This window comes from Panthera pardus, unplaced genomic scaffold (assembly GCF_024362965.1).
Source record: "Panthera pardus isolate Hobbes unplaced genomic scaffold, ASM2436296v1 HiC_scaffold_13, whole genome shotgun sequence".
NCBI classification, from domain to species: domain Eukaryota; kingdom Metazoa; phylum Chordata; class Mammalia; order Carnivora; family Felidae; genus Panthera; species Panthera pardus.
The window spans coordinates 80,116,228-80,143,961 of NW_026526688.1; the positions used below are offsets into that span (position 1 = coordinate 80,116,228).

At 39.7% G+C, this 27,734-nt stretch overlaps 1 protein-coding gene across 5 annotated transcripts in view; it reads left to right on the top strand.

Moving 5' to 3' along the window:
• Positions 1-27,734, top strand: part of TTC29 (tetratricopeptide repeat domain 29) — a 674,033-nt gene that overhangs the window by 234,026 nt on the left and 412,273 nt on the right. For 2 of the 5 annotated variants that reach the window (XM_053901208.1, XM_053901210.1), the window contains exons 1-2: positions 8,827-9,141; positions 20,932-21,086. The gene's annotated coding sequence lies outside the window, so the exon portion shown is untranslated. Of the gene's footprint in view, positions 1-8,824; positions 9,142-20,928; positions 21,087-27,734 lie in introns of those variants that run through there. The other 3 variants (XM_053901212.1, XM_053901211.1, XM_053901209.1) reach the window with 3 other exon arrangements.

The following is a 27,734-nucleotide window of genomic DNA, read 5'->3' on the forward strand; positions in this document are numbered from 1 at the left end:
AATAAATCAGTTGTTCATGTGGATTATGAAAGTGAGAGAATTTTGATGACAGACCTTGCCAAAAACGAAGATTCAGTTATTTCCCCTCATGCTCTCATCCTGCCCTGATCCCAGAAAGGGAATGAGACCCACTACCTGTGTTCAGGAGGCATGTTCTCCAAATGAACATATTTTCCTAAAATGGCTTTCTTTCCCTGGATAATTACGCTGATCTTCGTAATGATGGATGGCTGACATACAATGGCAAAGGAAGGGGATATCATGGAGATATAAATGCAGAGATGACTGCATGTCAGATTGTATGTAGTATTCATTGATTTTAAGAAAGCAAAACACTCATCTGTATTAATGCCTCCTCGTTTCAACTATCCACTAGCTTAAGGTACTTCATTCTGTTTTATTTTCAATTGACTTTGTCTTTCAGGAGAACTATTAGGTGAAGAAAGGAAAGAACGGGAATGGGAGAGGAAAAGGCCTCCTGATTTAAGTGTAATAGACCCCAGAGTTGGCACCATGTGTTGGTTCACAGCTTCCACTTTTGCTCTGAATCTTTCCTCTGCCCATTCTTGGTTATGTGACTTTGAACCACTTCCTTCACCAGTAGTGCCATTAGAAGACTGAAGAGGGGGTGGGGAGCATTACCCAGAAGTAAAAATGTGAAGTCAGGGCCTAGAATAGACTGGTCACTTAGCATATGTGTGTAGGATGAATGAAGTGATGCACAGTATAAGGCATCTAAGTCTGGAGTGAGGATAGTGCTCTGCAGAGGTTAACCGAGGGAAGATTTGGGGATGGTGGTGGTGGGGCCAGCTTATACAGAGCCTTACTGATACTTCTACAAGGCCAGCTGACTTGAAAGCGGAACAAGATGGGAGATGCTAATATTAAAAATTTAGGGCAAAAAGAGGCCAAATCTTTCTCTGTCTGTGCGCAGAGGCCCTAGCGTGTAATATGTTACAAGTATGTACAACTCCTTCCCCACACTTCTTGATCATTCATACCTGTACTCCAGCCAACAACCAGGTTCCTGTGGGCAGCAGAGAGGCCCGTCATTAAAAATACATATTGTTTGCATTTTTTACTGTAAGTCTAAGTTTTAAGATAAAGTTTAGATAAAGATATAAGATATATCTTAAGATATCTTAAGATATAAGGAATATTATTTTTAATAAAGAAAAGAGAATCAAGTTTCAACTAGATGTCATATTTTGTAGAGTTACTTCATCTCTGTTTCGTAAGTGGTCATCAAGAGTTGGAGCTTGAGTTGTGTGTGTTTCCCAGGTGTATTTTGATGTTGTTATCCAGCAGATTGGGGTGAAAGGAGTAGGAGAAAAAGCAACCACCAGGGGGAGAAGAAAGGAAGAAAAGGTTCCTTTTATCCCCCAGACACCTGGGAATTGCTGAGTACAAGAAAAATATTACTGCTTCCTTAAAATGAAGACTGGAAAGGAAAACAAGAGTTTTACTTTAGAAACATTCTTTTTTAAAATACAAAGTGATGAGATTATTTGCCAGATTATATGGGGTCAGTAGAAAAGTTGCCACCATAACCAGGTCTGAAAAGAAACCCAAGGATTTGGGGTGAGAAAGTGGAAAGCAAAGAAGTCATGGTGTTTTGACTTTGGGTTAAAGGAAGGGAAGATCCACAATTGAGGTGTGATTCAGGGAGGTGAGGCATCAGAAGGCCACCAACTAGAAAGCTGGCTTCTTTGCAGAGCAGGAACTTGGCAGGAGTTAATGGTGATGTGGACATACTATCTTATCTCCCCCAGAGAAAGCCTCTGGCTCTGAGCTTAATTGTTTTGGCAAGGAAGAATCAGGAAGCTTATGAGCTTATAGCTTTGCTGGGCTGTTGCTCTACCTATTTGGAAGATAAACAACCCCAAAGCTCTCCACCACTCTTTAACCTAAAGAAGGATTACCCAGATGGATGAGTATTGTTAAGCCGAAAATGAGAGCAGGAACACATCCACTATAGAAAGAGCTAATAGCTTGCTTAGACAGCGGGATATCTGGAGAAACTAAATCCCAGGCCAGAACATCACCTTGAGGAGTTTGGGGAGGGGGAGGATTTGTAATTTTTGTGCAGTGAGGGACTATAAGTGATCCCCTCAGCAATTATCTGGGAAATAATCCTAAAACACAAAACATACCGTTGTCTTGTATGTAATGTCTTTATCATCTACTACTTGGTCAACCAAAGGTGTGGAACAACATTAGGTGGTTTTGAAAGGGATATGTCCAAAGTAAAGATAGCATTTCTAAAGAGATATGGCCCAGGGTGACGGAATGAGCATGGCATGGGGGACCAAAAATGGGGGTTTAAATCTGAAATCTTTATCTTGCTTCCTTTGTGATCTTAGACAAGTTGTTTACCCTCTCTGATCTCTAGTTTTTTTCATTTGGGGGTAAGGACAACCTCTGAGCTGTTTTGTGGTGAGCATTAAATGAGATAGCGCTATGAATGTCCCAGACTCAGAATAGATAGCTGATAAATTGTATAACTTCCGACACCGTTTGTAGGAGCTTGGAACATAATCTCAATCCCCAGATGTTCAGATGTTCTAAAATGATTTCGTTTTTCTCTTCTTAGGTATAGAATTGGGAGGTGGGGACAAGGAAAAGGTAATAGGTTCTGTGTCCCTGGCTTTAGAGAAGTATCTTAAAATAAACCATTGAGGTCTCAGTTTAAAAGATAAAATTCAGGAATGTGTTCTCTGCCATCCTTGATGTTAGCTTGCTCTGTTTCACTGTATCCATCTCTAAAATGGGACTATTATTACAGTTATGAATAGTTTACAACAGAGAACAATGTCTTTTCAGTGTCATAAGACTCTTCTATTTCAAACTCTTCTATATTTATCTTGAGCACTCAAGAACATGAAAGGTTTCAAAATATTCCACTGAAAAGACCAGGTTTTCTCCTGCGATAGAAATGTGGGACAAGGTATATTCAAGTGGTAAATCAGTGACACCCAGTGGCTGCTGCCTTTATATTTACCTTTTTTATTTTCAGTTTAACTTTGTAAGGCTCTGTCTCAGAACAAATGAAGAAGGTGATGAGAATATGAAAGTCATAGCTGCTTTTGAAGAAGAGTTTCTCAGCAGTGACATGGGTTTTCTAGGACATGGGAACAACCTAACAGCAACACAAAAAATAAAAAGAATGGTGGAAGGTAGGGAAACAGTTCTGGGAATTTCCTGCCCCATCATTTCGCATTTTATTAAAGAGCATACTCAAGCTTTCCTGTTACTGATGGATTTTGCAAGAAACTTTCCCACCACCGAAGTGGCATGTCATCTTCTTGGATTCCAGCTACATTCTAGTCTGTTGAACACAGTTGGGGACATTTCCCTAGAAATTAGACTTCTGAGGTGTCTAAAAACTTAACTGGAGGTTTAATCCAAAGCCTCCCCCACCCACTCCAAAGCTCCTCTATGACATAGTAATTGTGGTGGGGTTCAAGATCCCCCCACACTTGAGGTTGAGTAAAAGCAATCATAATGGCACATAGCTGGGCTCAAATCCCAGCTGGTACACTCTGTTAATTAGATGCTTGGGCCACTTACAACTTCGTAAGAGCCCTTATATTTTTATCTGTACAATGAGGTTTATGACACCTGACACATAGGTTGTCATGGGGTTTTAGAGAAATAACATAACTAAAGTGATGAGTATATAGCAGGCGCTTGATGAAAAGCAATCAGCCTTGTCCTTTTTTATCAGCCAAGGTTCTCTGTCAGCCTAGGTACAAGACAGCTTCTGACCAAAACCCTTCTCTGAAACTGGATGAGTACTTTTTAGGTGCTCCATGATCTGAGTCTTCTGTCAGGGGACAGCGTGGGTGGATAAGCACTCATTATCTTTCTTTGTCATTAGCAGGTAGGACTGTTTTTCATATAGGACCAGTGCTGCTAAAGTACTTTGGGTTTCTTGGATGAAAGTCTCTCTTCTATCGCATTATAAAATTGTTAGCTGATAACTTACATTGTAAGGATTAGTATTTTTCCCACATAAAACCTTCAGGAGGTTATCAGAGCACAGGGATATAGTAAGTAAGGTAATTTGGTATCACAGTTCATAAAGGATTCCACAGAAGGTTCGTTAAAACAGAAGACTCTCATTCTTGGTTGCTGCTCCTTTTAATTGCCTCATAAATATTTTCAAAGGACAGGTTATTAAACTATGTAACTAGAAATGTAATTGTCAGTAAAATTTACAAAAGATGGTCTTTTTTCATTTTCTTTATATTGAATATGTGAAATGGTTAAGATGCCAGGCCTTGTGGTCAGACTTGAATTTGAATCTGAGCTTTTCCACCTTCTGGTTTACTTAGATTCTCTAGGCTTCAGTTCCATCATCTGTAGAACAAGGATGATAATGTCTGCCTCACGGGATAGTTGAGAAAAGTAAAGGAGAGCAAGTCTGGAAAACATTTAGCATCTGACACATAGTAAGTGCTCGATACGAAAAGGGAGGGTGGGGATGCCAAGAGCAGTGGCACTTAACTTTATCTGATTCCAGCCTCTTTAGATGACAAATATTTTTATTCCCTCTTTATTATCTTAAAATTAAATTTTAAGTTCACATAAGCTATCTTCTCCATTCTTCCGACAGCAGTGTAGAGCTCCAATTGAAACAGCAGGGAGAAATAGGAAAAAGAATCAGACTTACAATGCATTTCATATGCAGCTTGGCTACCACTGCACCCTGGATGCTGTGCCTCCACGACTGCCCTGGGGGTGACAGCTAACCATGCAGAGCCACGTAGCAGCATGACTTACGTGCTGTGAGTAGTACTGCTCTTGGCGACTTTTTGAAATAGTGACAAACTCTTTGTAATATTTCAAACAAGGCAAAGAATGATCTCTCCTCACTTAGGTGTTAAGTTGCATTACTGGTAATTTGATGTTGGTTTATGTAAATTAAATATATAGTTTATATTTAAACCATGCAGAGATGTGGCTGGAATTAGGTTTTAAGCTCAGAAAATTATAAACACATTTTCCCCCTGTACACACTTTGGACAGAATGATTTTTCGCTATGGGACTGCCTCCTTTGTTACAGGATGATGATCATCCTTGACCTCATTCTACTAAATGCCGGTAACTCACCTTCCCGATTTTTGTGACAACATAAATAACCCCACAGTTTTCCCAACTGCCTTCTAGTGGGCCATTCTACCTTCACTAACAACCAGTGGCCTAGAGGGGTGCCTTGGTAGCTTAGTTGGTTGGTTAAGCACTGACTCTTGACTTCACCTCAGGTCATGATCTCATGGTTCGTGGATTCGAGCCCTGCATTGGGCTCTGTGCTGGCAGCATGAGCCTGCTTGGGATTCTCTCTCTCTCTCTCTCCTTCTCACTCTGTTGCTCCTCTGCTTGTGCTCCTTCTCTCTCAAAATAAAATAAACAACGAACCAATGGCATAGAGAGGCATGAATCTCAAAGCTGATTTTCCTAACTTCTCTTTGTAAGCCAGGCTGTGGGGAGCTCAAGACTGAGGAAGGGGTGAGGGATCCCTCTGGAGCCTCTTTTATAAAGGCACTGAACTCATTCATGAGGGCTCTACCTTCATGATCTAAGGAACTCCAGAGGCCTCACGTCCTAACTTCATCATCTTGGGAGTTAGGATTTTGGCATATGAATTTTGGAGGTGGTTTGGGGGAACACAAACATTCAATCTGCAAAAAGCCCCACAGGCCAGTAGCCAGTGGAGCTCCAGTGGGCCAAGGGTCAAGGTGATGACCCCACAGCAGAGCAGAAAGCCCAGCCAAGGGCAAAGGAAGGTGAGGCAGAGACTCTGATGTTTCTGTAGCACACGTGAAAGGCAAACTGAAGCCTGGAACATGGACTGGCTCCACAGAATCCTAAATGTGAAGCCTGAAAACAATACAGTTTTCCCATAGAAGATGCTGCAAGAAGCCCAGAGATGAAGTCCTCACAACTCAGTGTTTACATCCAGCCTGAGTAAGTCACTATACCTAACAGTCCATGAAGATGTAGAGGATGCCACCTGGTTCCATGGACCACCTGTGCCCTCTGTCACCATATGATCATGTAGGCCACATTCCTTGCTAATAAAACCAGAGATGATCTAGAGTGACATTTGAGACTGACCTTGACCTGAAAAGATAAGGCATTTACTTAACGGGTAGTTTTAGGTATTATGCCAGACCAAGGTTGACTAAGGTCCCCTCCAGAGATCTATGAAAAAGAGACTCAGTTAAAGGGGGAAGTGGAAATCTGTAGTTTCTTTACATATGATTGTAGTGTGAATAAATTTGCGATCCTTCTGTGCTGTTACTAACCAGGAGTTTACCCCCCAGGATCTAGACATTACACATTGATAATGTGGGTTTGGTGCGAGATGGCTCTGCTTATGTATCATATTGTATGAAGCCTAATTCATGTTTAGGCTTAGTATTAACCTTGTTAACCAACAGAAGGAGCTCAGTAATTTCCAGAAGAGGAAAAAATATTCCTGTTATCACTTTATTGTGGAGAAAGAAAGAAAGAGGAAAGAAAGCAAGAAAAAGAGAGAGAGAGGAAGGAAGGAAAGAGAGGGAGGGAGGAAGGAAGAAAGAAAAAGAAGAGAAAAGAAAGAAAAGAAAGAAAAAGAGGAAGGAAGGAAAGAGAGAGGGAGGGAAGAAGGAAGGAAGAAAGGGAAAGAAAAAGAGAGGAAGGAAGGAGAGAGGGAGGGAAGAAGGAAGGAAGGAAGGAAAGAGAGAGAGGGAGGGAGGAAGGAAGAAAGAAAGAGAAAGAAAAGAAAGAAAGGAATGACAAAAAGAAAAGAAGGAAGAAAGGGAAACACCCAGTTCTTCAGTTTTCACACATCCTCCTGTCTCTGGATGAGGCACAGCCCTGACTAGGGAGCCAGGAGGAGAGTAGCGCTGGTTCTCATGATGGTGCCTCATACTGTCTTCACCAGTTCAGTTCTCAGAAAACCCCTCTGTGCATGTGTGTCTCCCAGCGCATGTGCATGTGCTTGACCTTCCATGGTTGTAATTAGGTCCTTAGTGGGTCGGGAAGGGTATAGAGACACCAGCAAATACAGCAGTTGTGAGTGGGTGGGAGACTGAGTCCTGAAGGTGGGAGAGGACTAAGATATGAGTTAAATTGATGCCGGAACCTTGAGTTTTGTTATTAATAGTGTTTTCTTTCTCAGAAGTGGCTGGCTGGCTGGGCAGTTCCTTGACTCTGTGCTGTTTTTTCTAACCCCCGCTCTTGCTAAATCACTTGATTTCTTCTGGCTTGTGCCCTCTTTGCCTCTTCCTGGCAAGCTCCGGGGCTGATTTCCAACCACTTCCCATTACGGGCACCCTCTTACAGGGTTACTTTAGGTCATAGAGTTGATTTTTCTCTTCACAGTTTTTTTAGCTACAGTTATCCTACGTGGCTCTTGAAAAGCCACCAGAAATAGAAATGTTTAAAAAATACATGTGCATATAGAGGGGGGAAATCATAAATCTGAATAAAATGTAATGACTTAAAAATGTTTGTTGAAACAAAGTTAAAAAAAAAAGGAGGCAAAAAAACCAACAAAACCCTGAAGAAACTACATGGTCCAAATTATATAACGATATAGTTATAGATGAATGTTTATACATTCAAATGTATGGAAAAAACTGTAATAACAACATAAAACCTGGAAGGAAATATAACAAAATGTTTCTAGGAATCTACCTCTATGTGGTAAGATTATAAGTAATTTTAACTGTTTTCCTTAACATTTTCTTCACTTTCAAATATTCTCTAACAGGCATGTTTAAGTTTTTTTCTTTAAAGTTTATTTATTTATCTTGAGAGAGAGAGAAAGAGAGAGAGAGAGAGACCAGGGGAGGGAGAGAGAGAGAGGGAGAGAGAGAGAATCCCAAGCAGGATCCATGCTGTCAGTGCAGAGCCCAATGCAGGGCTTGATCTCACAAACGTGAGATCATGACCTGAGCTGAAATCAAGAGCCTGATGCTCAATCGACTGAGCCACCCAGATGCCCCAGCATATATCAATTTTATAGCAGGAAAAACTATTTTAAAACCACCAGCTATTTTTTTGTTTCATACCAGCCAGTATATACTTTTTTCTAAAATGACAATAGATGTGTGTGAGTGTTGGTGGATGGAGGGTGTAACATAGGAAGAGGAAAATACTGTTTTCATAAACAAGTGAATTTATGCTGTTGTCTTAGACATAAAGTACTTTACTTGAATTGCCTGAAACTTTTCACTTACAAAGGTAGTGAACATTGGTTGGGCTTTGATAACCCAGAATGCATTTTGCCTTTCTGATAACAGTCAATTTTCTTCTCAGGAATTACCTTTCACCTAGTGTAGTTCAACTGCTATCAGGAGTCCAAACCTTCCCTAGACAGGGAGGCAGGTGCACCTTTAGCTATTGAAATCTCCCCTTCCCCATACAGTTGAATTCTGAAATGAGTTAAAGGACAGGAAAATTGGTGGGAAATCCATCAGGTCCTGGAAACATCTTGTCATTCCTGCCTCCTTGCCTGGGAACCACCTTGTTAAATATCTGTGCTCAAAAACAGTTCTCTTGCCTCTCATGTGAGATTCCTCCAAGTAAATTCCTCTTTGCTTAAGTTAATCAGAATCAGTTTGTTTGCTTGCAACCAGAGCCCCTCTGTTGTAAAGTTATTTTACAGCTGGACTGAAGCAGCCCTATGCTATTTCCATGGATGGCTGGATGTTTAGCTTTGACTCTTGGCCAATTTAAGGTTAATGGGCAAGCGCACCAGCTTACTAATGATTTATGACGTTCTGTTTATAGTCCAAAACTCCCCTGGTGAAACCCTAGGCCAGATTGTTTTTCAGTAGATTTCACCTGATGGAACCGGTTGGCCTGGCTTGGTTAATATGACCTGGGGGCATAAAAGACCCTACTGCGAATTTCTGCCTGCAGGTCTTGGAAAGCCAAGATACATAGTAAAATTTTAGCGGTTTAATCCAGAGACCAAGCAAGCAACTACTTCAGCAAAGAAGAATAATCCCGGAGAATTGTGTCTGGAAGGCTCTTCAGGTTCCCATGCTGACATGCACTTTCTCTCAGTGCACCATAACTTTTGCCTTTATTTTAAGCTTTAGGACAGCATGCTCTGTGAAGTCTCGTGAGTCTTTTAACCTAACGTGAGTAATCTTTGTGGGACCTTACCTGCCACAGAAGCAGATGGCATTTACAGAGTGATGAAAGGGCCTGAGACAAGGAGTAGATAGAGAGAGGGGCCTGGGTGGCTAGCAGTCTTTAATAACAATTCTGGTGAGGGGGAATGTGTGGTTTGTTCAGGAGTGGGTAAAAAACTAAGGGGCACTCTAGACAAGTTTTATAAGATACTGTAGATTAAAATGAAGTCAGGAGAAACTTTAACCTGAATCTGATATCAAACCCCTTGTGTACTGGAAGGATGTCGGAGCCATGGTTTAATGGTGGAGTTAATAAGCATGTTTTAATTGTTCTTCCTGGGTGCTTCTTTTTGATCTTGCTTCCTCCACATAATTGCATTCTCTTGTTTGCATCCTTTGTACCTCTCTACAGTACTGTGGTTGCTTGGTGAATTTTAAGCTAAGATCTAGTGGGTGTTTTTTGTGAGTCAGTGAATTATATGTTCCAAAAATGCTTTTAATCCATTGTGGTCAAGTTGTAGACTAGTTCTGGCCCCCAGAGAATTACAGGATTCCTAAGACCCATGGCTCCGTGCCTCTCATTTAGAATCACTTACGTCATTGTGTTATCAGTTATTTTTACATCTTTTTAAAATCTTGATTGCAGTGGCTTGTCATTTATCTTTCCATCCCCAACAGCATCAAGCAAATCCCTAGCACATAGTGGGTGCTCAATAAGCATTTATAGAATAAGCATATATGTGTATGTATCTATGTATTTGATGTCCAGGCCACCAAAAACCCCGAGAATCCTAGCGTTTTCCTTCTGCTGCAGTGTCATAATTTTGAGAGTGGCAAAAAAGCAATGCAATAAATCAGTACAAGAAAGGAAATTTAAAATGCAGCTTCTAAAGTCTGGAACGGCTTGAATTTTGATCATGGACCTCATCTGTTGCCTGTGACCTAATGCAGACACAGCCTAATCTTATTGTGATCTACCTGGTTTAGTACTTTGTGATGAGGACTAGCATTCTTATTGAGGAGCCAGAGGGACTCTAGATCCACCAAAGCCTTTAAATCAATCCAGGAGTATTTATTGTTCCGTGTAATTTTACTTGTGATTTACTGAATTCTAATTCTTTGAGAAGGCTGAGGGTCCATAGACTAAGGTGGTTTTGTACAGCAGTTAGATTCTAGCATGGACTCTGAAGACAGATGACCTGGAATCAAATTACATTCCTGTAATTGCTGGCTCTGTTGCCTTGGACAGGTCATTTAATCCTGCTATGCCTTAATTTCCTCATCTGTAAAGTGGGGATGATTAAAGCACCTACTTCCTAGGTTGTTCTGATGATTAAAAGACTTAAATTTATGTAAAGCGTAAAGAATAGTATCTGACATATAGTAATCTCTCTCTCTCTTTCATGTAATTGTTCAATAAACACCATATTTAAGGCCTCACTGGCCAGAAGTTTGTAATATAATCTGGAAGACTGCTTTTAACCTGGTGTTGTCTACATTTTCTCTGGGTTATCTTTTCATATTCTCTCTAGGCAGGTCTTCCTGTGTGTATACAGATTGGAACATGGGAGCAATGTTCTGTCCTCACTGGTCAGGCACCTTTTCATTTTCAAACGACTGGGTAACCAATACAGATGCCTAAATCAATTGGGAAGAAGGAAGTCTTGAGTAAGAATGCCTTTTAGCCAGGTAAAGATTGATATGTGTCCCATCAAATGAAAACAAGGAGCAGGTAACTCTCAGATGTAACTCACATGTCCCTCTAAGAAGCTCACGAGGGAACTCTACTGTAGGATAGTCCCGTCTATCCTTCTCTAGGAGACCCTATTTCGGTGTATAGGACAAATTATCTTATAGCTCTTTGAAAGACAGTGTTATACCCTTCACCTTTCAAAAACATATATAATGGCTGCCCCTAACCACTCTTATAGCTTCAGAAATAAAATTAAGTTAGAGTAACATTAAACTTTAAGAAATATCATGGTCTAATTGAGGTCACTTAGATCAAACCAAATATTTAAAATTAAAATAACTGAAATTGACAAATGATGTTTTTTTTTTTTCTTTGAATGATGCCCTTTTCCTTCTTTCTGATCATATGTGTGCTAACCTCTATGGAGAGTATACACATATGTGTGGATGTGAAATCTCCCTCATTCACATGACTGGAGGCCAGTTCCTTCACATGACCCCATGCTTGGAATGTGGGAGGGCTCAGGCAAGAAAGGCTTCTAGAGGAGATTCCCTAAACTGTCAGAGGTGGGGAATGGCCATGGGTTCAGACAGACTGAGCAGTCGGAGGAAAGCAACGGGCTTGCCGTGGTTGTGAAGGATGGAGTTCCTAATGGTTTGAGAAACTCCCAGTATTAAAATACACCTTTGAGCCTATACAAATAAACCAGCATGAGAAAGTTTACAATGTTGTTTTTAAAAAGCCAAAGGAAACACACCTCTGCTGTCATTTGACCATTACTTGTGATCCTAGGACTAGAAGCTGACACGGGGGTTCAGAGAGCCTTGTGGTAGTAATCTGTAGGATAGAGGAGTTCTTTCAGTTGTGAAGTCTTGGTTATTGAAATTTGTTTACCTTCTCTCCTTAGGGTTCATTTCTTCCAACATGGCATTTCACAAGTCTGCTTCGTTAATGTCCCCAATTGACCACTAGATGGCAACATTGCCCTTTTATGTTACAGCTTTGGCTACAATAAACTATTATTCCGACAACCAAAGTTAAAAAAAAATTAAAAAGTAAAGGCTAATAATTTAAATGCATCACTACGTATAATAGGAATAAGGTAGAACACATTAAATTACTAATTTGTGATTTACTTACCTAGAAAGAAACTTGACAACATTCTGTTTCATTGCATCCTTGGAGAACAGACATTTGTGCCTGGTGCTTATAGACTGTACATGTATGGCCTCAGTTCCTCTAGTGTTTGTGGCTGCAGAGACCTGCCCAGATGTTGGATGGTTTGTTTTTTTTTAATTCAAATCATTTAACCTCTTTCTTGATTTCACAACATCCTAGAGCAGTGGTCTCCAAACCCAGAGACATAATATTAAATAAGTAAAAGATTACGGAGACTCTTCCCCAGGGATTCTGATTCAGTAGGTGTAAAGTGGGGCAGGAATGTCTGGATTTTTAAAATCACCTCCACGTGCTTTTGATTATCAATAAATTTGGAAGTGGACCTAGTGCCCTTAATTTCTCCAGCAACAGAATCCTCAAAATAAAATGAATTTTAACTCAATTTAGCTAAAAATTGCCATATACACTTTTTTAAGAGAAAAAGCCTTAATTAAAAATACTCAAGCATCTCAATTATGAAAAAGTTGAAATCACTATAATAACAGTAGAGCTCTAGTAACTGAAATATTTATTCACCCTATATGTCCTAAATAAAGGTTATCAGATCTGCGTATGGGCTGGAATTGATTTGATGTGAAAGACAGCTTGCTAATGGTATTGCCTCTCCTATGTGCTTCTCATAGTGGAAGATTCTCAAACTGGGGAGTGGTGGATTTGTATAGGAACAATGTCAGACATTCCAGAATGATGTCCCTCTATTGTCACATTAAGTATTGAGATGTATATCTTTAAAAATCATGAATTGACACTTTTGAAAAATTTGGGGGTCCCATCAGCTATATGGAATACTTGTTTTCTTTGTCTTTTCTCATTTTCTTCTCTTCTCTTCTGTTTCTCTGTCTCTGTGTGTCTCTATCTCAGTCTCTCTCTGTCATTACTTGCTCTGATCTTTATTTAATTTCTGGTTTAATGTGATAGCTTGAGACCAAGTAATCACAGTTTATATATTATTTGCCTGGACCTGTTTGAATTTTTTCCTTTATCCAATATCATCTTTTCTTTTTTGTAGTTAAAAATATCGATCAGCATTAGAAAAGAACACCTCCCTTTTCTGGTGTTAATTCATGGGTTTATATAAAGGTCCTCATAAAGTGCAGGGGCATCTGGGTGGCTCAGTTGGTTAAGCATCCATTTCGGCTCAGGTCATAATCTCTTGGGTTTGAGCCCTGCATTGGGCTCTGTGCTGACAGCTTGGAGCCTGGAGCCTGCTTTGGATTCTGTGTCTCCCTGTCTCTTTGCCCCTTCCCTCCTCTCACTCTCTCTGTGTCTTTCAAAAATAAATAAAACATTAAAACAGTTTAAAATTAAAATGAAGATACCTTTTAAAACTAATAGAGAACAATTTTGTTTTCAAAGAAGAATACCAGGTTTCCATAACATGATTCTCCAGTTTAAAAGCATTAAATCTGCTGTTCACAGAAGATTCTGGGAAACTTATTCCTTTGTTAAATCCTCTTTTTCTGTTTCTCTGCTTCTTTGATAAATCCTTGAATTTATCAACAAAAAGATTCCTATATGTTGGATGTCACTTCTATTTTTTTTTATGTCTATTTATTTTGACAGAGAGACAGAGAGCAGGGGAAGGGCAGGGAGAATGGGAGAGAAAGACTCCCAAGCAGGCTCTGCATAATCTGTGCAGACCCCGACACAGGGCTCAGTCTCACAAATCGTAAGATTATGACCTGAACTGAGATCAAGAGTCAGATCTTGACTGACTGAGCCACCCAGGCGCCCCTCACTTCTAATTTTTTAAACACAATGGCAAAGGGAAAAAAAAACACAGAAAATGGCACATGAATTGAAATACACATTGGTTTCAGAGTCAGCTACACAACTTAGAGGAATCCTCATTTGGACAGATGCTTGTTTTTCTTGTCATAAGTGGTATCCACACTCACCACTTCCTGCATCCCAGTGCTGGTCCTTGGCAGCAGGAACGGAGTAAACAGAACATTCTACTGTGAAAGTTTTAACTTAGATGCTGGAGACTTTGAACCTGCACTTAGGAAAGAAGCGCCCCCTTAGCCGGGCCAGCAGAGGGACCTGGAGGGCCGCTGTGTCTCTAGGCCCAGCCAGAGGAATCTGTGTGTCCAAATAAACATTTATTTTCTGAGAGTTTTATTCCCTGTTCCTCTCCCTTAAAAAATGCAAGAGAATTATCTGTAGGAAAATATTCAGATTTAGATCAAAACAGAAAAAGGAAGCAGTGCTCTCTAGTGAGAGAGTTAAACCGTACCTCTTCCCTCCTGAAAAATTGTCAGTGATTTTGATTAGCAGGAATCACTGACACTACAAATCAATCCTGTTTTAATTTTTAAAAGACACTTGAGGTGTGTTTCGCAGCGCCTTGTTTCTGTGCAAACTGAAAAATTAAAATAAAATAAATTTTAAAAATATTTTAAACCAGAAAAAGAGAGGGGGAGGCCTCTAAATTTAGAAGGTGCCAGATCTTAAGCACCAGAAAAGCCTGTTCTGGTTTCCATATGTTTACCTTTCTGCAAAGCTGGCCCATAGCGTACCTTCCGTCTTCAAAAGGAAATCCTGGCACCTGGAAGATTGGGCTGACAGTGAGTATTAAAATGACTTGTTTAATGAGCAGCGTGATTGAACCACGTAGGGAATGCTGAGGAGTTTTTTCGAAGGACTAGGTTTGGTGTTTGCATTTTGTTATGTTGTGTGCTTCCACTGTCCCTTATTTTGACAAGCTTTCGAAAAGTTTGGGATGAGCATGGGCAATTTTTCTTTTTGCTTGTAAACCTGGTTGCTAAAAAAGAAATGGGGCCTCTCCTTACCTGCCACTAATGGAAGATGGGCTGTGCCACTTAAGTGGCATTAAGTGAGACCCTTGGCATTAATTCAGCACCAAAGGTTTTTGAGGTCTGTATGTACAGATGAGCAGGGACCATGAGAGATGTGCTTATTCTTTTAAGGCACTAGGCCACCCTCCACTAAGTAAGGGCTGTTCACTAAATGGCGGGTGAGTTGCCAGTCCTTAGGGCTGGAAGGAACTGACTTTCAGAAATCATTAACTGCATTCCACGATGCTTCTTGGAGATGCAGCTTTGTTTCAGAGGTCTGCCTCCTCCCTCCCCAAGATGAGGATCTACTGAGTTTCAATTCCCCTAGAGACAGTACACATACTGCCTTTTACACAAGAAGATTGTGTTCTTTAGAAGTCTAACCTAAATTTCCCTTCACAAATTTAAGTGATTATTTTTTTTTCTTACTAAAAAAATAGAGAACACCCCCCTTTTTTTTTTGCCAAGGCAAACATACCAAATTCCTTTGTTTTTTGTGTTTGTCATTTTGCTTTTGAAGTTTGAACTTACTTCTCAACTAGCTCAGTTTTTTCTTCCGAATTGTTTTGAACTTTTTACCATTTCCTTTATTTATGGAGGATTGGACTGAAATCAAGATGATGTTAAATAACTAGTAAATGTTGAGTTAAAAGAAATTCAGAATAATATACTGAAAATCATACATAGAAATATAGTATAAACCTACTGTTGAATAATTCTAAGTGTTGTGGTTGCCTAGCAGGAAGAAGAAACTTGCATGTCCTGTAAGTGGGTGGCTTTGTTCACTCCCAGTTGATAGAATGAGACTCATTTACTTAACAAATCCCTTAAAAACAAACAAGTGGGTTGTAAATAGTCTGAAGATTCCAGCCTCTCTTATCCTGGAGTTTTCAGATTTTTTTTGTGTATAATAGTTTTTGTCATGTCTTCTTGGGAAGAGGGAGTCTGTTTTGTTCAGACTTTCCACTGTTTACTCACTGCAGAGCCATTTTATGAGGGTAATTTAAAAGTTGGAAAATAACTGCAAATGTCTACAAGACAAGAAGTGTGTATTTTTAAAAACACATGCATAGGTACATGGCTTTAAATGGAAAAGACCAACATATTTCACTGATTTTGCTGAGATGTTACAATGAGGTGATTAAAGGGAAAATTTGCTTCCTTTACAGACTTCTCTCTTCACAAAATCTAAGATTTCCATTCACAGTGCTGCAGATAAGTTGGAGCAACACAGCCATAATCGGGTTTTAGGGAGAAATGCTTCCCAGGTAGGGAGCACAGACCAGCAATAGTTGGTAAAGGTGTAGTGGCTTCAGAAACAACTCTTCCGGCCGACTCAGAAAGCAAATGTGCAAATGGCACTGGATCCTAAAGGGGCCAGTTACACCCATTAGAAAAGGAGGTAGTGTGTGTGTATGTGTGTGTGTGATTTTCTGTGGCCAAGGGCTTTTCACCTCTGTGGCAGCACACAGAGGGTAGCAAGAATTGCTTGGTTAGTTCTTTCTCTGTGTTGATGACCGAGACCCAAACAAATGTAAGCTTTTAGATGGCGAACAGGGTTTTCACTTCTAAACAAAACCACAGAAGATGACACCGCCTGGGGAGAGCGGCCACTGACCACCGAGGGAACATTAGATCAGCAAGGACTCTCAACACCGGGGTCTCCCGGTTGCAGAGAAGGAAACTGGGCCCAGACACCAGTTTGTTGTTTGTTTTTTTTCCGAGATCCCACAGCAAGACCCAACTGGCAAAGCCAGTTCCCCGCACACAGGTCATTACTCTCCCAGGTCAGAGAGGGCCACCAGTCCTGGTCCTTGCCTTTCTTTCCCACCGGCTGTCTGCTTCCCCTCCCTTCCCAAGGGGAAAATGTCTTGAAACAACAACACGAATATTTGCTAGGTTTGATTTTGGGGAATTAACTAAGCTCTTGGTTTAAGCCAGATCAGAGAACTGTGTATTTTCCCTGGTAGAGAACAGACTCTCGTATGCTTTTATTGGTGCCCCTGGCATGTACTGAGGGACATTCTAGGAAGAGGCTCTATAAAATCTGCTTTTGTACTCACGGCAGGGATTCCCAGGCTGCCATCCACAAAATCAGGACACTGGAGAATGACCCAGGGGAGAAAGTATTCTAAGTTTCAGAATCTAGGAAAAACCATGATTCTCCCCAACTGTTGGTGCATGTTTTTTGTTTTTGTTTTGTTTTGTTTTTAAGATGCTATAAATCTTGTAACTGAGCGTTGTTCCTTTTTTGTTTAGGCTGTAAGGAAGCATCATACATCATTAGAAAGGTGGTATAAGGTAGTGGTTAGAGCTCAAACCTGAGAATCAGAAAGGCCCAGGTTGGCAGCTTAGCACCCATGGTGACATGAGAAGCCTCAGTTTCCTCGTCTGTACAATGAAGATGGTAATAATCTGCCTCGTGACTTTACTGTGAAGAGTAGTTCTTTTTTCTCACAAAGGTAATTAAAGGAAAACATTGGGCGTCTTTTGTGGCTCCTGGTCAATGCTTAATAGATGTTGGTTATTGTTGTTATTATTTATTCACTCAACAAATAATAACATACAGTTAAACAGTAATCGTACGTCAAGCACTCTCCGCTAGATACTGGGAATAAAATACAGAGCAACCTAGACCTGGTTCCTATTGTCAGAGAGTGTTAAACCAGACAGCAGAAGCAAGCTGTTAAGTAAATGGTGAAGTGTGACAGATGCCATGATGAGGGAGGAGGGGTGGGGGCATGTTTTAGGAGCACGTAAACTGGAGATGAACTCAGAACTGGAGGAAGAAGTGCAAGTTCACCCAGTGGGGAGGCCAAGCTGCGCAGGGAACGGCACATGGGAATTGCTGACAGAGATTTGGTGTGGCCGGAGGGGAGGGCGGAGTGGCAGGGGACCCCGAGACGGGGCTGAGAGCAGTGAGGGGCCAGGCCATGAGAACTGTGTAAGCTACAGGGAGGAATTCTGACCTTACCCCAAATACAGCAGGAAGCTGTCAACGTGCTGCGAGTGGGAATAAGACCCGATCCAGTTTGCTTTATAGAAGCATTACTCAGGAGTGGAGAGTGAGCTCAGAGCAGGTGAGGCTGGAGGTGTGGGGACCCCCGGCAATGACAGGCACTGCAAGAGGGTCTGCAATTCACAGGTTTACACCTTCTACCTTCCAGCAGCTGCACAGGAGTGAATGGTTCTCGTTTACATAGAATATGTAATTAAATGTGATTAAATGTAATATGAAGTGAAATAACTTCTTTGGCATTTGCTTTTTCACCTATTTCCCCCTTTGCTCCGATTTCAACTGTTTATGGTATCCTTTTGTATTGTGTATCTTTGGGTAAATCTCCTGAAACATATTTTGTAGGATGAAGTAGGAAAGGGCGGAGAGAGGTTACTTACGAACTACTACTCCTTTCTTTAAATACATTTATTTCAAAGTAGCTGTATGGTTTCTGTCTTGGGTTTGACCTGGTTTGGGAGAAGCGCTGTATAGATGACTCTGTGTGTATGTTCGCTATTAAATGCCTTGTATCCTTGTTGAGGATGTGACCCAGATGGCCTTACCATTTCAGGACCAGCTTTCCTCCTGGGTTAAATGTCTGACGTAATTCAGACTCCTGAGTATTTAAGCCAGTACCATCAGGTTCCTGAGCTCATCACCTCTTCACCCAGTGAGGTGTGTGAAGACAGACGATCTGTGTAGCCAGTTGATACTAAATTGCATAATAGGTTAACCTGAGTCCTTTGAATTCAAACAAAAGAAGCTCTCAACCTGATTGGAATTAACCTACCCTGACTTCCGCTTCATCTTTCCTAAAGCAAAGATGATACTGATCGGCAGGCAGGGAACCTGATGGGTGTTAATGGGGGGTTTTCAAGTTTGTCTTGCTTTTCTTAAACTATTAAGAAAGAACAAAAAACATTATTTAGAATGAAATCAGTTTCCAGGAAGGGAAAGAAAGAAAGCTGAGAATTCATTATTAAAGAAAGAAATAGAGCCAAGGTGAAAAAAAGGCCTTCTCACATCTCCTGGCCAGGTGCTCCGTGCATATAAATGTTTCAAGTTAAGCTTTAAGATCAAGGGAAAGTCTGTAGGGAGCCTTGTCTCCTGGAGATCTGCTTGCTAGAGCTGCTCCTGAATACAGGCTGCCCATTTTTATTTGGTTATTAAGGATTAAAGGGGCGACGATTCTGGAATGGTAGTTCCCTGGTTTCCATTAACTTTGTACAAGATAGTGAAAAGCAAGCTTCCGAGGGAGGGTTTGCATATGTATTTCGTGCCATCAGCTCGCCTCCTTCCCTGTCATCTTCTGTGTATGTTTAACAGGAAATTGTCCTTCTTCTCATGAGCTCTAACTAGAAGAAAGCTGCCTCGTTGCAATGATTGAGAATCTCTGTGCCTTTCAGAAATCCTCCTGGTTTTCACAGGAGTGTGGAGAGAAGATGAAAAGAATTTCACATTAGGTGGCTGGTTGCTCCAGATACTAAGGCTTAGCAATTGCCTTGGAAAGCTACTCGCCTTTGCCCAAGTTGGCTGGGCTTTCAGCGTCTGAATACGTGAGCAGGGAGGCATCCTATCATATTTAAAATTTTGCTTTTTTATTGTTCATGTCACAGCCTATCCTCAAAACTAAACCATGTCTGAAGTTACTTTCATAAAGTGCCTGAAAAAGTTTAGCAACAAAGTAGCATCTGCCTGAAGAGAATGCCTTATCCTTGTGATGGGTAATTGCATTGCAAAGATCTAGTTGTTTGGGGGTAATGGATGCCTGTTTGAATAAAGTCATTAAAGTAAAAGTATGTGTGAAGAGCTCGGCCTTCAGAAAGAACAAAATAACCAAAATAAAAAGCGAATTTCCTGATTTAATCCATTTCTTGCAAACCATGTTTTAAAAGCAGAATAGGATTCTCTCCTTCTCTCTGCCCCTCACCCCCTTGCACACACTGTCTCTCTCAAAATAAATAAGTAAACATTTAAAGAAAAAAGTAAAAACAATGAGAACACAGAGTTTAGAAAAATGTACGCTTTCTGTCGTAACATTTTTCAACCCCACGACAACCTAGGAGATCCTATATAGACCAACAGACTGGACCCAAGAAAGCAAAGTAACTTGTCTTGTGTCGCATGACTAGCAAATGGCAGACGTTGGAATGGAACCTACTTATTTTGACTTCAATTCTTGTGATTTCAGTACTGCACATTTTTCTTCTGTTATTCCCAGGTTTTGTTAGGCTGCATAATATGAATGCTGCAGATCAACTAGACAAATATAATTCTGGGGCAGTATCCCTTATTGTGTGTTTTTAATTGAAATTCTTAATGTGCTCCAAGCCTCATTTATTTTATAATTATAACCTCATAGTTTCATGTTCATGGCTACTCAATATCATGGTTCTTTTAAAAGTCATAATCGTTGCTTATATGTCCGTAGTTGTTAGGACCTAATGAGGGACTCAGTTAAAGATTACAGAGTTGTAGTTCACTTAGTGGTTATAGCAGACTTCTGTTAAAAAGTGAGCTTCTTCTGTTGGAGATGGAAAAATAGCTTAGAAATAGAAATTTTAAAATATTGTAGTGCTATGTGTAGTAATTTGTAGAGCTCTGCAAGATACTTGCTTTCAGCTTTTAAATGTTTATTTTTGAGAGAGGGAGAGGGAGAGAGAGAGAAAGAAAGAAAGAAAGAAAGAAAGAAAGAAAGAAAGAAAGAAAGAAAAGGAAAGAAAGAAAGGGAGAGGCAGAGAGAAAGGGATAGAGAGAGGACCCCAAGCAAGCTCCAAGCCATTAGCACAGACTCTCATGCAGGACTTATGCTCACAAACCGTGAGGTCATGACCTGAGCCAAAATCAAGAGTTAGACGCTTAACTGAGCAACCCAGGGCGCGCTCCATCGTTTTGGCTTTTAAAATGTTCCTGAATGCTGCTGTTCCAAAATGTGCAGTACAGAGGCGGTAGAGAAACCTCACGTTGAGAACAGCATCGTTCAGGGCAAATGACATTACATTTATTTACTCGTTGATTATTTCTTAGGAAAAAAGTTACTGCATTTAATGGGCACAGGAATCTGGAGCTGTTGAGTGTAGTCTTGACCAGATGTGGGATGTGACTCTCTCTGTTGCCTCCACCAGCAGTGCTTTAGGGGAGAAGAGATGTGCCAGCCTCACCCACTCATGTGGCAAGTTTCAATCCCATTCTACTGCGATGGAGAAAATGAGCTGGTCGGCTGCTAGAGGTCAGAGGGAAGAGGTCACTGACCTTAAGGAGCTTAGAGTCCGCAGATCCAGAGGTAAGGAGCAGGGGCTGGTGGGAAGGCAGCACCTTCATTAGTCAGGCTGAGGATCACTGAGACCCTCATGGAAACACTGAGTGGAAGTGTAAAGTGAAAAAGCAGTGTTGACTCAGCGTGACCGTCTCTATTACATAAACTAATGGGATGGCAATAAATTATTTTGTACTGAAATTCTTGTTGCCAATGTGCATGGTGAAAATTTATAATACCATTGCTTTGCACCAGATTTTTTTCCTAAACATGATTTATTATTGTAAGACATCTCTGCTTTAGGGTTGATTGGGGATAAAAAAAAATAGAGAAAACAACGTAAGGAGAATCATGCTAATAAAAATAACACAATGAAAGTTGCAGCGTGGATGATCTACAGAAAGCCAGTCTGCTGATTCTACTCATAGATTCCTGTTGTCGTTTTCCCAGGAACTTCTGTTTTAATAGTATGGCAACAACTTATATTCTGTAGCACTAGGTAGTTTATAGAGTTCATTCCTGTGCATTTTTATCATGAACTGTTTAAACAACCCTATGACTATGACCTAGTCAGAGCAGATTTTTTATCCCCATTATACAGGGGAGTAAACTGGGGCTTAGGGCTGCAGTAAGGATCATCAATTAACGGTAGAGACTAGAACTTAACATCTAATCCAAGTGTCTTTCTATTACTTTCTGCCTTCTTACTCTGATTCTAAATCATGTGTTTAAAAACATTGAATATGATCAGCAGTTGTATATCATATTGATATCATATCAAACATATCACATGTTTGGGTAAGTAGTTATTTGGAGAGATAAGTGACCTTCAAATCCCCCACTCTGCCAAGCAACTGGGAGCGCACTTAGGAGTTTTTCCCAGCTTCAGAGTAAAGGATCCTTTGGGAAAATAATATTAATGGTTGTGGATCACCAGTCAATTTGACTGGTCCTTTTTTTTTTCTTTAAACCAAACCATCTGGCAGCTGTATCTTATTTCTTCTTGCCGCCAATGGCTGGACCCACACACATTCAGACCTCACACAAAAATGCCAGTGTCTGCACATTTTCACTACGAACAGGCATTTTCAGTCAAAGCAGAGAGAAATGAGGCTCTGCCTGTCTGTTGCAATAACATTAATATTATCTCTGTACAGATGCTTTTAGAAGTACGAAGTTAAAATGCAGAGCCCTGGAGATGCCTGGAAGCACACATGAGAAAAGCACAGCCATTCACGGAAGACCTAAGAAACTGAAAATTTGCAGGATAAACTTTTCACCATGACAAAGTAGAGCAATGTCGCCTATTCCAATATGAGACTGACAGCAGAAAATAATGACAATAAAGTTAGTGTAGGGTGCGTTTATGATGCAGAGGTGGAAGAGGTTTATGTGTGTAGCTGGTCAGAATGAACCAGGATATTATTAACGACCAATGTAAATTTGGCCTTGGAGAATGAAAAGGCTGAAATCGGAGGGCAGCAAAGTCACTCTGGTTATAGAAAAGCTGAGGAAGAATAGATGTGAAATAAACATTCATTACAGGCCCCTTAACAAGCAAGACCGTTTATATTAGTGGATAGCCTTTCAGAATTCAGAGGAACAGAGGGTTGTCTTTGCAACCAATGCTGAGTGGAACATGCTGAGTTAAGCTGGCAGGAGATGGTCTCACGCAGGCCATGGTGGGGCTGGGCGCACAGGAAATGCTGTTATCTGGGGGTCTATTGGCCCATTTCACTCATCCTTTCAACTACCGTTAAAAGTAATGAAAGGATTACACACACACGCACACACACACACACACATCATACGTCATACGTGCTTGCATATTTATTTATTAGACTATTTTTTAAGACTCCCGACCCCCACATGTGCATAGCCTCCTGTTAGCAACATCCTCCACCAGAGTGGTACATGTGCTGTAATTGGAGCTACATTGACCTCCATCACAATCACTCAGAGTTCAGAGTGCATATTACAGTTCATGCTGGGTGCTCTGCATTCATTCTATGGGTTTGGACAAATGTATATTCACATACATCTGTTACTATAATATCGTACAGAGAAGTTTCACTGCCTTAGAACCCCTCTGTGTTCTGCCTGTTCATCTCTTCCCAACCGCAACCCTTGGCCACCACTTATCCTTTTACTGTCTCTGGAATAGTTTTGCCTGTTTTGAATGTTGGAATCCTATAGTATGTAGCCTTTTCAGACTGGCTTCTTTCATTGAGTAATATTCATTTAAGGTTCCTCTATGTCTCTTCATGGTTTGTGTCCAAGTTTTGGTAATCATGAATAAAGCTGCTGTAAGCATCTATATGCAGGTTTTTGTATGGACAAAGGTTTTCATGTCTTTTGGGTAAATGCCAAGAAGGATGATTGATGGATGGTATAAGAGTATATTTTATTTTGTAAGAAACTGCCAAATTATCTTCCAAAGTGACTGTACTATTTTGCATTCCCACTAGCAATAAGTGAAAATTTCTGTTTCTCCATGTCCTTACCATCATTTGGTGTTGCCAGTTTTCTGGGATTTTGGCCATTCTAATAGGTGGGTAGTGGTATCTTGTTATTTTAATTTGTTTTTCCCTGATGACATATGATGTGAAACAGATTTTCATATGTTTATTTGCCGTCTGTATATCTTCTTTGGTGAGGGATCTGTTAAAGGTCTTTGACCCATTTTTTAAAATTTAATGTTTATTTATTTTTTTTGAGAGAGAGGCAGAGAGAGAGGAGAGAGAGAATCCCAAGCAGGCACCATGCTGTCAGCACAGAGCCTGACGTTGGGTGAGATCTCACAAATGATGAAATCATGACCTGGGCTGAAATCAAGAGTTGGATACTTAACTGACTAAGCCTACCAGGCACTCCTGGCTCATTTTAAAATCAGTCTGTTTGTTTTGTTACTGTTGAGTTGAAAGAGTTCTTTATATATCTTGAATAACAGTCTTTTATCAGATGTGTCTTTTGCAAATATTTCTCCCAGTCTGTGGCTTATCTTCTCAATCCCTTGACATTGTCTTTCACAGAGCACAAGTTTTTAATTTTAATGAAGTCCAGTTTACCCATTATTTTTTTTCATGGATTGTACTTGTGGTGTTGTATTTGAAAAGTTATTGCTATATCTAACTCACCCAGGTTTTATCTTGTGTTATCTTTTAGGAGTTTTATAGTTTTGTGCCTTATATCTAGGTCTGTTATCCATTTTGAGTTAATTTTCGAGAAGGGTATGAAGTCTGTGTTTCAGTCGATCTGTTTGCATGTGAATGTCCGTTGTTACAGCCTAGTTGGGTGGAAAGATGATGTTTGCCCCACTGTTTTATATTTGCTCCTTTATCAGAAACCAGTTGACTATATTTATGGGTAGTCTATTTCTGGGCCCTCTATTCTGTTCCATGGATCTATTTGTCTGTTCTTTGACCAGTACCATGCTGTCTTGATTATTATAGCTTCATAGTGAATCTTAAAGTTGGGTAATGTCGTTCCTCCAGCTTTGTTCTTCTTTAATAGTGTTATGACTATTCTGGGTGTTTTACCTCATCATATAAACTTCAGAATCAATTTATTGATAATCCACAAAATAACTTGCTGGGATTTTGATTGTAATTTGATTGATTGGGATTGATTTGATTGTGATTCCATAGATCAAGTCTGAAAGAAATGACATCTTGACAATATTGAGTCTTCCTGTCAGTGAACATAGACTATCTCTCCATTTATTTAGTTCTTTGATTACATTCATCAGACTTTTATAGTTTCCTCATAGAGATCTTGTTCATATTTTGTTAGCTTTATACCTAAGTAATTTGGGGTGCTGTTATAAATGGTATTTTTTTAAATTTCAAATTCCACTTGTTCATTGCTGTTATGCAGGAGACAGATGGACTTTTGTATATTAACCTTGTATTCTAACCTTGCTACACTTGCTTGTTAGTTCCAGGAGGTTATTTTGTTGTGGCTGATTCTTTCAGATTTTCTGTGTAGATGATCATCTGTGAACAAAGGCATTTTAATTCTTTCTTCCTAACTGTATACCTTTTCCTTTCCTTTCCTTCCCTTCCCTTTCTTTCTTTTCTTATTACCTAGAACTCCCAGTACAATGTTGAAAGAGAATGGTGAGAGGGGATATCCCTCCCTTGTTCCTGATCTTTGTGAGAAGCTTCTAATTTCTCATCATTAAGTTTGATGTTAGTTATAGATATTTTGTAGATGTTCTTCATCAAGTTGGGGGAGTTTCCCTCTATTCTTAGTTTACTGAGAGTTTTTATCATGAATAGGTGTTGGATTTTGTCAAATGTTTTTCTGCATTTATTGGTATGATCACGTGACTTTTCATTTATATCCTGTTAATGTGATGGGTTACATTAAATTGATTTTTAAAATTTTATTTCCAGTATAATTAACATACAGTGTTATATTAGTTTCAGGTATACAACACAGTGATGCAGTAATTCTGTATATTACTCAGTGCTCATCATGATACGTGTACAATAATTTTCTTCACCTATTTCACCCATGCACCCACCCACCTCCCCTCTGGTAACCATCAGTTTGTTCTATATAGTTAAGAATCTGTTTCTTGGTTTGTCTCTTTTTTCCTTTGTTCATCTGTTTTGTTTTTAAAATTCCAAATATGAGTGAAATCATATAGTATTTGTCTTTCTCTGACTGACTTATTTCATTTAGCATTATACCCTCTAGATCCATCCATGTTGTTGCAAATGGCAAGAGTTCCTTCTGTTTTATGGCTAATATTCCATTGTGGGGTGTGTGTGGTGTGTGTGTGTGTGTGTGTGTGTGTGTGTGTGTGTGTATACATATAAATATATCACATCTTCTTTATCCATTCATCTATTGATGGATACTTGGATTGCTTCCATATCTGTAAATAAAAATACTACAATAAGCATAGGGGTGTATATATCTTATTTGAATTTAGTGTTTTCATATTCCTTGGGTAAATACCCACTAGTGGAATTATTGGATCATATGGTAATTCTGTTTTTAATTTTTTGAAGAACGTCCATATTGTTTTCCACAGTGGCTGTACCAGTTTGCAGTCCCACTGGTCTACCCAAGTGTCCCTTTTTTTCCACATTCTTACCAACACTTGTTATTTCTTGTGTTTTTGAATTTAGCCATTCTGACATCTCATTGTGGTATTGATTTGCATTTCCCTGATGATGAGTGATTTTGAGAATCTTCTCATGTGTCTATTGGCCATATGGATGTCTTCTTCTTTTTTATGTTTTATTTATCCTTTTGAGAGAGAGAGAGAGAGAGAGAGAGAGAGAGAGAGAGAGAATGAGCAGGGGAAGGGCAGAGACAGATGGAGACAGAATCCAAAGCAGGCTCCAGGCTCTGAGCTGTCAGCACAGAGCCCAGCGTGGGGCTCAAACTCACAGACCAGGAGATCATGACCTCAGCCGAGGTTGGACGCTCAACCGATTGAGCCACCCAAGGTTGTTTCTTTAAAGAAATGTCTGTTCATATCTTCTGCCCATTTTTAATTGGATTATTTGTGGGTTTTTTAATGTTGAGTTGTATAAGTTCTTTACGTGTTTTGGATAGTAACCCATTATTTAAAATATTATTTTCAAAAACCTTCTCCCATTCAGTAGGTTGCCTTTTAGTTTTGTTGATTTTTTTTTGTAGAAGCTTTTTATTTTGATGTAGTCCTTCTTAGAGTTTATTTTTGCTTTTGCTTTCCTTGTCCCAGGAGATATATTTAGAAAAATATTGCATGACTGATGTCAGAGAAATTACTGCCTGTGCTCTCTTCTAGGGTTTTTATAGATTCAGATCTTACATTTAGGTCCTTAATTCATTTTGAGTTTATTTTTGTGTGTGGTGTAAGAAAATGGTCCAGTTTCATTCTTTGGCATGTGGCTGTCCAGTTTTTCCAACACCATTTGTTGAAGAGACTTTTTCCCATTGCATATTCTTGCCTCCTTTATTAAAGAATAATTGGTCACTTAATCATGGGTTTATTTCTGGGCTCTCTATATTTTGTTCTATTCTTCTATGTGTCTCTTTTTGTGACAGTACCATACTGTTTTGATTACTATAGCTTTGTAGTATATCTTGATATTTGGGATTGTGATACCTCAAGTTTTGTTCTTCTTTTTCAAGGTTGCTTTTGCTATTTGGGGTCTTTGTAGTTCCATACAAATTTTAGGATTATTTGTTCTACTTTGGTGAAAAATGCTACTGGTATTCTGATAGGGGTTGCATTAAATCTGTAGATTGCTTTGAGTAGTGTGGACTTTTTAATGATATCTGTTCTTCCAACTCATGAGCATGGATTATCTTTTTGTTTGTTTGTGTCATCTTCAATTTCTTTCATCAGCGTCTTATACTTTTCAGTGTACAGGTTTTTCACCTCTTTGGTTAAGTTTATTCCTAGATATTTTATTATTTTTGGTGCAGTTATAAATGGAGCTTTTTTCTTAATTTCTCTTTCTGCTACTTCATTATTAGTGTATAGAAATGCAGTGGATTTCTGTATATTGATATTTTTGTTCTGCAATTTTACTGAATTCATTTATTAGTTCCTAGTAGTTTTTTTGGTGGAGTCTTTAGGGTTTTCTATATGGAGTATCATGTCATCTGCAAGTAAAACAGACTCGAATACCTGGGATAAATTCCACTTGGTTGTGGTATATAATTCTT